Raw genomic sequence first — 11,364 nt, forward strand, 5'->3', positions numbered from 1 at the left:
CGCCACAGGGGGTGCTGCAACCATGACATCAAAGGGAAGGCAGGAGGTGGGGGGCACCAAATTTTGGCGTCGCAGAGGGCACCACTGAAATTTTAAAGCCCAAAGGTCGCCGCTGATCTCAGACACAAGGACCTCTGGGAAAAGGAGTGTCAGGGAACTGACATCGGAGACCAGCAGAGAGAGAAGTTGCCCCGATAGTGCAGGAGAGGGAACCAGCAAGGAGAGAGAGAGGGTTTCCGAGGGGGAAGGGAATCAAGGTGACACCAAGAAAGAAGGAGGGGATGAGAGCACTTTGGAGGGAAGGCTCAGGAACTCTTCCAGTGAGATCAGTGGGGAGAGTGCCGGACCACCACAGGGCACGCCTACTCTGCGCAGAAGGCTTCCGCGCAGAGAGGCTAGGCGGAGACTGGCTGTCAAGGAATTCTTATGTTGGAAAAAATTTAGGAAACACCCACTAACGGATTCTGCCAGCGACTGAAGCAGACGCACAGGAGTGCGCTTCAGTTAGGGAAAGGTTCAAACAACAAGCAGTTTAGGGAAGTCGGTGACTTACACACAAGCAACTACAATTCCCATTACAAGTAGTTTCCACGCCACCTGTGGTATGGACTTAGGCATCCTGTAGAACTATGTTTCCCAGCATCTTCAGTACGAGAACACTGTAATGGCAACATTCTAGGTACTGGGAAGGAGACTTCACACAGAGGCTGCATATACATTACCATTTACTCAGATCCCAACACACTCCCATCCCTGATGTTTGAAGCAGTGTATACATGAAGTTAGCCACAATCAATCTCTATCCTGTAGTTTCTTTTAAAATACAGCTCTTTGATGTGTTTCTCTTCAAACCAGGTTCCACCCGATTTGAAAGCGTAAGCCACATTCACTTTGTGGTTAAGCTGAGGTGTGTCCCTTTGAGACAGCTGTTGCACACGTGCAATGACAGCTTCCCAAACTGGAGGTTGCAGGCATGGGTGTGCATTCATGTACAGGAACATGGCACTCGTATAACGTGCATTGTGGCAATGTATATAAACTGCAGCAGGAGAAGAGTGTTCATTAATGCTCTTGAAAATGCACAATTGATTTCATTATTTTAGGGCATATTCACAAGTAACACTGAACACTTTTTATAGAGGAACGTGCCATGTGGAGTTGCCAGCAATGAAGCTCTGCAGCTGAGCATTTAACAGTAGCTTGGCATACAGACATTTGCTAGATAATGTGTTTATCACCTTGCAGTGAAAAGGTTCACCTGCTGAATTTTATACATCAGATGCTAAAAGAGTTAAGGCCAGAAGAAGCTGTGCTTTTTTCTGGTTTGTTTCGTAACTCTAGCCTCTTGTGAACTGTGTTAAAATGGGACAAAAAGTGTTGAGAAATAGTTTCTATTTGCACAGACTCTCTGGCTAACTTAAGTTTTATGTATGGACTCACCAACAAGAGAGTTGTAAAAACTGGTTCAAAAACAATGTACTTAAATAAGAAAAATAATTCAGCAGAACATTCTTCGCTTTGCACTAATTTAGGATCAATTTCATAAAGAAAGCAATGAGCATCTTTGTGCTGTGTACAAACAGGCGAGTTTAGAGGCTTTGAAATCCTTAGAAGAAAGCTGCCCCTCAAACCCAGGAGGAAATTCACACCTAGAACCTTCACGGTTAACAACTCCACTTCCAATGGTTTTTGTGAGCGCAAAATAGGATCAGCAGTACCATGTGGCAAGGCGAAGATAGCTGATTAAGTAGCAGAATTTAGGGCAGAGGCACAGGACCTGTAGCCTCCAGATGATGTTGAATTTCAACTCCCATCAGCCCCAGCCAGCATGACCAATGGTCATGGATTATGGGTGCTGTAGTCCAGTAACCCATGGAAAGTCAAACATTCCCTATCCTTGATTTAGATCAGTGTTTCCCAAACGTGGGCCTCCAGCTCTTTTTTGAACTACAAATCCCATCATCCCTGGCCACCGGTCCTGCTAGCTAGGGATGATGGGAGTTTTAGTCCATAAACGGCTGGAGACCCAAGTTTGGGAAACACTGATTTAGACAATAGACAAAGGTGGGATTTGATGTCTGAATAGTAGGGTGAGATTTTCCAAAGTGTTAATCTTAGCATAGGGTTAGGGGTGGGACATCATTGGTGGGTTTTGCTTCAGTCAGCAAAATGTTTTGGACCAGCAGTAGCGCAATAGTGGACCACCCCTTCCCCAGGAAAGGAGGGCAGCCAGTTATGCATTGCCCAAAAACAAGGACAGAATGATGACACCAATGTGAATAAAATTTGCTTGTGACTTTTCATACGTAGAGGTGCAAACTTAGAAATAATTACATGCAATCTAACTGGAAATAAAACGTACCTTACAATGGTGACCTTACTGCTGAGGGTCAACTTCAAATCTCTTGCTCTCTGTTTTTATGGTTCTTTGTTGTTTTAACCAAACTTGGACTGAACAGCCCTCGGATAGAGTGTTGTCTTCACATAGAGGACCCTTCTTTCTGACAGTCCTTCGGATTAGAGGTCTGTAAAGTAAGACATAAGGCCACTCAGTAGTATAGAATCACATAATCATAGAATTGTAGAGTTGGAAGTGTTCCCTGTGGGTCATCTAGTCCAATTCCCTGCAATGCATGCATCTTTCAAGGCCCAGGGCATAGGGTCCTAGAGACCTCTAGTCTTTAAGAAGCAGTGTTGGCTCAGGAAAAGGGATCGAGTTCAGCTCCCAGAAAGTTTGAGACCTACCGCAGCTGCCAGATATAAGTTACTGTATATGTCTGTTTAAGGAATGTCAGTTCCTCAAACCGTACTAATTTGACTTAACATTAAACTCAGACAAGTTGTCAAAGTTACCTTTTGTAGAAAGCCTTTAATAAGGCTAATCTGAACATTCAGATCTTGGCCAGATTTCAGTTTGAACTTCAGGGTTTTTGGAAGAAACAGAACCACTTGCCAAATCCTTCTGACACTTCCTGGAATTTGAACAGTGTCCTGACATGGGCTTTTAAAAGCCTATCTTCCAATCCCTTTAAAGCTTTCCACACATATATGCACAGAAAGAGCTGGTTTAACAAGCGAGGATTAAAAAAAACACCCAAGTGTGTGTGTGTTTTGTTTTATCTCTAACCCGCCTTTTGTCCTAAGCAATGTCCTCAGGGCAGCTAACAACAACAATATAAAGTCACAAAGTTTAAATTAAAACACACGGGTCCTGTCATTTGGCTGGCAGTGGCGGGCAACAGTAAAGCCTGCTCACCTTGTCATTTTAAGAAGAAAGCAACTTGCCAGTTTTCTGACACTGGGAGCTTATGAAAAGTTTTAATGAATGGAGGTGTACATACGTACATATATCCTAATTCACCTATCATCTGATTGGCAAGAGAGTAGATGCCTTTCAATCCCCGCCCCCTCTGTTGGGTTATAGCCAACTTTTTTATTAAAAAAACAAACAGAGGAGGTTTCGAGAACACACTTTTCAAAAAAACAACAACAACCAGAACAAATAGTAAAGCAACTGCCATTTCAGTTCATCTCTGGTTCTGCATTATTGCTATGTCTTGTTTACCTTTTAAAATTATAATCACAAATTGTAAGTTTTGCTACTGGCACGCTGCTTCTGAAGACGTGTCTTCCTTGAGGGAGAATGTTTCGGTCTCAATGCTGTACTTCAATGCTGGCCTCCTTCAGCCCCTCCTATTTCGCAACCGCCGTGAACTTTTCACATGCCTGATGCCAGGTATGTTTGGCCTCCAGACAAAGGAGCTTTGACATGTACACACCTGCATTTCTGGAGCGAAGCTGCAGTTCCCAAGGGTTGAACGCATACATGCCGTCTACATTATCTCAAGCATAATCACTCAAAGCTGTTTATTGGTATAGAATCCTGCAAGCATTGTCCTATGTACCCGAGAATCACCTCTTACGGCACACACCATCGCAGCAGCAACATCGCATACTGCCTTAGTTTATTCCCACATTCCCCATCACTGCTACTGAAGTCACCTGCTCTGTAGCTAGATTAAAAAAACGTGGGTGACACGGTGGTCTAAATCACTGAACCTCTTGGGCTTGCCGATCGGAAGGTTGGCGGTTTGAATACTCGCGACGGAGCATGCTCCTGTTGCTCTGTCCCAGCTCCTGCCAACCTAGCAGTTCAAAAGCACACCAGTGCAAGTAGGTATCTAGATTAGAACATTTCAGCAAGCAACCCAACGTAACACAGAACAGCAACCCCCAAACCCAATACATAGACTTTGTATGACATGGAGTTAGTGAGATGGGAAAAGCCAGCGTGGTGTAGTGGTTAAGAGTGGTAGACTTGTAATCTGGTGAACCGGGTTCGCGTCTCCGCTCCTCCACACGCAGCTGCTGGGTGACCTTGGGCTAGTCATACTTCTTTGAAGTCTCTCAGCCTCACTCACCTCACAGAGTGTTTGTTGTGGGGGAGGAAGGGAAAGGAGAATGTTAGCCGCTTTGAGACTCCTTATCAAATCCAAACTCTTCTTCTCCTCTTCTTCATCGCCTGCTCGATTTATGTAAGTTAGGGCCACCGAGAGGCAGAAGACAGGAGAGAGACTTTGTGCTGGCCACCAGGCAATGGCTTTCCCTCCCACCGCACCTGTCTTGCTTAACCCCCCAGCCGTAGGAGCCTTTCCCAGACCATGACTTTAGGAACAACAAAAGCAGCTAGGAAGGGAGAAGAGGAACTCAGAGACATTAAATACACACATACACACACACACACACACACACACACATATATATTGTGTGTCTTTGCTTCTCAGTTTGCAGTGTTATTTTATGCAGTGAGTTATTTTTATTGATTATAGTTTAGAAATTATTTATTGTAATTGTTATTGTAATAAATAAATTATTTATTGTAATTATTTATTGTAATTATTGTAATTGTTAAGGGTGAATTTCTGTTTAATGATTATTTGCTGATATTTATTGTGTACTATTGTATTCTAATAGATTATTGAATATTATTGTATTGGATATAAGCTACTTATTTTAAAGTTAGGCTTTTATTATGAAATCCTTGTCTTGGATCCTATTTTTATAAGGTGTGCGATCTTAGTTGTTTCTTCAGCTTGTAAACTGCCTTGGGTACAATAATATAGGAAGGCGATATGCAAATTAAAAGTGAAATGAAATGGAATGGTATGAAGAGCAGAGGTGGTGCGTAGGGGAGGGATGGGACAATCCTGAAAGCAGCGTCCAATGGTGTAATCCTTGTAGAGCAATCTGCTCCTGGGCTCACAAATCTGGCAGTCACCCAACAAAAACCTAGAGTTGTCCCAATCTTCCTGTAAGCAGGGACTGCAAACTTCTAAACTGTCTCTTGTAGCCTTTGCCTTTGACAGGAACTTGATGTGTAAATATCTGCAGGAGAGTAGTATATCTCTCATCCCCTAAGGCACACTCTTCCATTGACTCTCAAGACAGACAGATGCCAACAAATCTGCTTAGGGCAGAAGAGCAGGTTAGGTTATTATTTTTCTGATCAGTTGGCAACGCTACCCTGAAGCCCACCTATTGTGTTACAAATCGTGCTGATGAGCACAGCACAGTTCTCCCAGAGATATCAAGATCCCTGTTGCTTCAGGATACCAGCCAAGTGCATTCTGGCTGGTTCCCTAATAGGGCAGCAGGTGTTCCACAGAGCCCATCATCAAGGCTGGATAAATAATTAAACCTGCTAAATATGCTATAGTATCATGGAATAGACCTCGGGCCAAACCACACATGATATTAGTCACAAGTTTCAAGAAGTGTGCTTGGCTTGGCTGCTTTCATTATTATAATAATATAATAATAATTTATTATTTATATCCCACCCATCTGGCTGGGTTTCTCCAGCCACTCTTTCGAAGGAAGAGCAGCGGTTGCACCCCGATCCGGATGAGGGGCTGCTAGGTTGGCCAGGTATAAAAGAAGAGAGGGCGCCTGCATCTTAATAGTTGTGTGTTGTTGTTGTTGTTGTTTAGTCATGTCCGATTCTTTGTGACCCCATGGACCAGAGCACGCCAGGCACTCCTGTCTTCCACTGCCTCCCGCAGTTTGGTCAAACTCATGCTGGTAGCTTCGAGAACACTATCCAACCATCTCGTCCTCTGTCGTCCCCTTCTCCTTGTGTCCTCCATCTTTCCCAACATCAGGGTCTTTTCCAGGGAGTCTTCTCTTCTCATGAGGTGGCCAAAGTATTGGAGCCTCAGCTTCAGGATCTGTCCTTCCAGTGAGCACTCAGGGCTGATTTCCTTAAGAATGGATAGGCTTGATCTTCTTGCAGTCCATGGGACTCTTGAGTCTCCTCCAGCACCATAATTCAAAAGCATAAATTCTTCGGCGATCAGCCTTCTTGATGGTCCAGCTCTCACTTCCATACATCACTAAATAGTTGTGTAGAATCATATAATTGCAGAGCTGGAAGGGACCTTGAGGGTCATCTCGTCCAACCCCCTGAAATGCAGGAATCTTTTGCCCAATGTGGGGCTCGAACCCACAACCCTGAGATTAAGAGTGTCATGTGCTACCGATTGAAAAGGGAATCTCCCCAGATGTAGCTTTCATTTCATGGTGGAGTTCCTTCTTCTACACTATTCAAAATGCAGGAACTCTAGCTGTTCTGCTTCCATCTGGCCATCCTAGGCACCGTGCCAGTTTTCTGCTGGAAATCACCCTCTGCCTAGAAGCTGTTTGCCCTCCGTGGTGCTGTTTTCAGTAAAAATAAAAGCAGCCAGGTTAAGCACGTCATGTGCAATTTGGCCCTTGCACTAATAACTGTATCTAGAGATCTATGGAAGTTAGTGCCTTTGGCAGAGACTTGCCAAGCCTAAGATAATCTTGTTTTTATTAAGAGAAAGAACAAGGCCAGAACACCCAATATAAATATATATATTTTACTAGCTCTGCTTCTGTGACTCTAATGGCATCCTGGAACACAGAAATTAAACAGATAAAACTTTCCCCTACCTTTGATCTGTTTTAGACAAAGGCATGCTTTCCTCCCCCATGACTACGTGCTCAAATGAAGTCTACCTCCTCACCACTTATCCCCATTCCAGGAAAACAGCTTCACCCTCTGAAGCTGTGCTATTTTTTTTTCTAGAAAAAGAGGTGCCAGAACTCACTATGAACACCTGCTTTGTTCTCTTATAATGGCAATGGTGCCCACCTGAGAGGTGCTGGAACTGTGTTCCTGTGAGCTCTGGCTGGAAAAAAAAAAGCCCTTCTCAAAGGTAAGGGTTTGTTGTTCTTTGCTTTTTGTTTTGCTGAGGGTTGGGATCACCCATTATTTCCTTTTTTTAGGAAGCTGCAAGGGAGGGGGAAGGCCCTGGTCAAGGGAGTCAGCAATGAGATAAAAACAGCACTCTGCAAGCAATATGGAATTTGCAACTGCGAAAACAAGCAGAGAAGAGAGACAGGAGGAAGACCAGGATGGGGAAATGAGGGGCAGAACCTTAGCCAAACTAAGGGGGTCCCGGGCAATAGAGGTGTCCCATAGTTCTCTCCTTAAGCCAGGGTTACAGTCGCCAAAACAGAATGCCTAGTTGCCATTTGGGGGCCAGACAGCTCGAAAGTCCTATTTTTCATATGACTTTTTGGTTCCTGAATTTCGTTCCAATGGTGCAGATAAAATACCATGGATAGAATTCTACAGGATGTGTTGCTAGCGTGTGAAAACAGGCAAGATCCGAGGATCCCCAGGCATGCACTTCCAGATGGTAGAGACGTCAGGCGCCATCTTGGCACACAGGAATCTTCACTTGGTCGCAAGTGGCCAAAAGCCAGGTGCAAAATGTGTGGGGCGCTTGGTGAATTTCAAACGCTGCTCCCCACTGATGTACGTCAGCCTTCTTCACTACACAGCTTTGGCAAATTTACAATTTACTCTTTATACCGGACTTATGTGCATCTCAGGACCCATCCTATTCCTGCGACTGTAATCCATTTTAATTGTTTTTAGTTGTGAATGTTAAAGGGTTGTAACACACCCTGGGACCTGGCTGGGGAAGGCTGGGAAATAATGCCATTTTAAAAACAACAACTTTACAACAGTTGGAAGAGGAGTGGGGGTGCGGACAACAAGCCTTCCCTTAAGAACAGGGGTAATACAAATACTCAGCAGTGTCTTTGTTTTGTTTGTGAATCACTGTTGTGTATAAGGCTCATCAGTCCAAACTATTTGAATTGAAGTTTCCCAGGACTCTAACACCAGAGGATTTGGGATGCTTTTCTGGCTGACAGTTATTCTGGAAAAAAAACTCCCCAATTAAGACACATGCTACAACTCTGCAGACAGAACACACCATTTTATTGCTCAGTTATTTGTGCGCGGAGAATATTTATTTTCCAGCCCGGTCTCCCTTTCTGCATGTTTACATCTTATCATATATACTCTACCGGAAAGAAAACAAGATTACTTAACTAATGCTCCAAACATTAGTTGGGGGCAGCCGGGCAGACTGAAGAGACATTGCTGCCTATGGAATCTATGCCAGCTTTTATCCCAGGCCTGAATGCTTGCTGGATCAGTGGGAAAGACTAAAAGTATTCACTCCGTTCTGTGCAAAGATCTGCAGGCCAGCTGGGTGTGTTCATTAACAGCGGCTGGCTCTGTACATACCTGATTGCCCAGTCCTGGCAGATTAATTCAAAGCTCTCGGAGCCAGAAGACGCGGCAGGGTTGCTGCAGCTGCAGACGAGTGGGGGTGGGGGAGCCTTTTAAACCTCGCAGTCCTGGCTCAGGAAAAGGAACCTGCAGTTCAGATAGGGAGAGAGGGTGGCACGGACATGTCTGAGATTTACGAAACCCTTAGAAAAGCAAACGTTTACAGACAGGTGCCCTAATCTCCCATTTCATTACTTTCACTCCTTAGCTAATCCATCTTCCTATTCCTTGTTGCTTACGGGTAGGAATTTAGTCTGCTTTGCATTTTCATTCAAATCTACCTAATTTGCTAATGCGGCTATGTGAAACTTGTCCATTTCTGATTTTTGTTATGGAGCTGCCCATCCAACCTCCCCCGGCCCCTCCAAAATGAGAATATATGGGGAAACTTGCATAAAAATGCAGATAATAGTGAAAATAACATCAAAAGGCATTATATCAGTGGAAACCACTGGCAAAAATATGTATATTAGGGGAGATGCACACTAAAGTACTGGCGGGTTTTTGTGAGGATGTTAAAATACAAATTATTGGCAAACTGATGCAGAAATCTGGTGAAATTGCTGAATTTATGATCAGAAGAGAAATGGAGAAAAAACAAAATTGGTAGATTTATCCATCCCTAATTTGGGCCCATAACATGGAAAAAAACCTCCTCCTCTAAGTCCCCACCCCTCTTTCTCCCCATGAATGTTTCTTTATTGTGTCTGGCTCTGCTACTTTTAGAATGCCTTCCACTTCTTGAACACTCATCACAATTCACTACTATTTTCCCACCTGTCAATGCAGAAGTCACCAACTTCTCACTCACTTCTCACGTCCTGTTTCTTCTTCTTTTACTATATAAGAAAGAAGAAAGCAATGTAATATACAATTATAGTTTGTTCACCGAAGGGGGGGGAAAATGTACAAAGTTGTATTGTCTTGAAATTTACTTTTCAAGAATGACTCTCCGCCCCCTGCTCCCACATGTTGGCTTAGTTCTCAGTATTGCAAACCAGATGCATTTATACCAGCATATTAAATATGCATATTAAAGCATATTAAAGAATTTTACTACTTTTTATTCAGATCCCCACCTCTTGCCTCGCTTTTCTCTGGTTCTGTTTGGGCATGTTTAACTGCAGCCTGACACACAGAAATACAGCAAATAAAATGTTCTCTCATATGGAAATTTCACCTGCTAAGTTTATTGTTCCCAGCTACTGTCAAAGATACAACTATGTGTGTGTGTGTGAGGCAATCCTATTTCCACCTTGAAATATTTGCCACTGTAAAACTTGCAAATATTATGCAAACAGAAGACAGACACTTTACTTAAGCAAAGGTCCTACAATGGCAACGAAAATGGTTCTAGTTCTATATTTTAATTCCCTCTTTGGTCTTCTCAAAATTGCTCCATAGGATTGTTCCATACAACTCCTTGTGGAGTTTTTGCTTCTGGTTTTCCATTCAGAAAATCATTCCAACTTATTCAAACACTGCCTTTTTCCCCTGGTGGGACTCAACGCAGCTCACAAATAAACTTCCTCCGATATAGTTTCTTATTCGCACAGATTACTCACTTTCCCTCCCTTTTAATGTTTAATTATTTTAATGTATTTTAATTTTGTTTTAAGTTGTAATCATTCAACTTGTTTTTATTATTGCTTGTAAGCCGCTCTGAGCCCGGCCTTGGCTGGGGAGGGCGGGGTATAAATAAAAATTATTATTATTAACCATATCTTTTCATAGCTCCTTCAGCTTTTAGAAGCAGCCTGACAGAAATTCATTAGTTAAAGCTTAGGAACACCAAACACAAAGGTGGGCCTTTTATTAGTTAGCATTCACCCCCACAAAAAGCAGGGGAATATAAGGATGGAAGCAAATCTAAAAATAATAATAATTATTCTATTATCTTAACGCATCATTATTCCATCAGGCCAGCCATGGCTTCCCTCAAATAATCTTGGGAAACTGCAGTTTGTTCAAGGTAATGAAAATTGTTAGGAGTCCCCTGATTCCCCTCACAGAGCTACAGTTTCTAAAAGTGGTTTAAACAACCAACCCTTCTTCCCAGGGAACTCTGACAATTGTAGCTCTGTGAGGGGAAGAGAGGTCTCTTAACAGTTATCAACACCTTTTGCAAACTCTACAATTTGATCATCCTCCTTTTGATCGCTGGCAGATTTTTTTTTCCTCCTCTAAGTTGTTTCAAAACCTGCTTGACCAGAGATAAAGAGTGAAACAGCTAAGCCTGCCAAAATCTGAAAACGGGCCTAGCAGGTGATAAAGTTGAGTTCCACGCCACAAATAGCTCCATCTTCTGTTTTCTGCACCTCAGACCTCTGCTAAAAGGGCAACTTTTGTTTTTCCTGGTTTCCTTCGACAAACTTTTTTTTTTAGCATTAAATTTGTATACCACCCTATATCTATAGGCCTCGGGGCAGTTCACAACATAAAGTTACAACGTAAAAAGCACAGAAGACATAGTAAAAACAATTCAAACAGTCCCTAAACAATATGCCGGCCAACAAATATAAGTGCAAATACAAAATACAAAGTAACATACAGCATTTAAAAACAATTTGAAGCACTCCCACCTCCCAAACAAAACACCCACCCACCCAAGTTTAAAAACCCGTCCCCATAGAACTGGTGTTTGACAAACCATAGCAGGGCGGCCAATTCTCTTTAATTTCGTTTACAGG

At 43.0% G+C, this 11,364-nt stretch overlaps 1 protein-coding gene across 1 annotated transcript in view; it reads right to left on the bottom strand.

The window, feature by feature from the left end:
• Positions 1–9,513, bottom strand: part of LOC308576628 (ephrin type-B receptor 5) — a 160,928-nt gene extending 151,415 nt beyond the window's left edge. Inside the window, exons 1-3 of the mRNA XM_081176259.1 lie at positions 9,452–9,513; positions 8,630–8,761; positions 2,363–2,525 (exon numbers count right to left, since the gene is read on the bottom strand). The gene's annotated coding sequence lies outside the window, so the exon portion shown is untranslated. The remainder of the gene's footprint in view (positions 1–2,362; positions 2,526–8,629; positions 8,762–9,451) is intronic.
• Between the last annotated feature and the right edge of the window lie 1,851 nt (positions 9,514–11,364).

The sequence above is a fragment of the Podarcis bocagei genome, assembly GCF_964188305.1.
Source record: "Podarcis bocagei genome assembly, chromosome: 17".
Classification (NCBI taxonomy): Eukaryota; Metazoa; Chordata; class Lepidosauria; order Squamata; family Lacertidae; genus Podarcis; species Podarcis bocagei.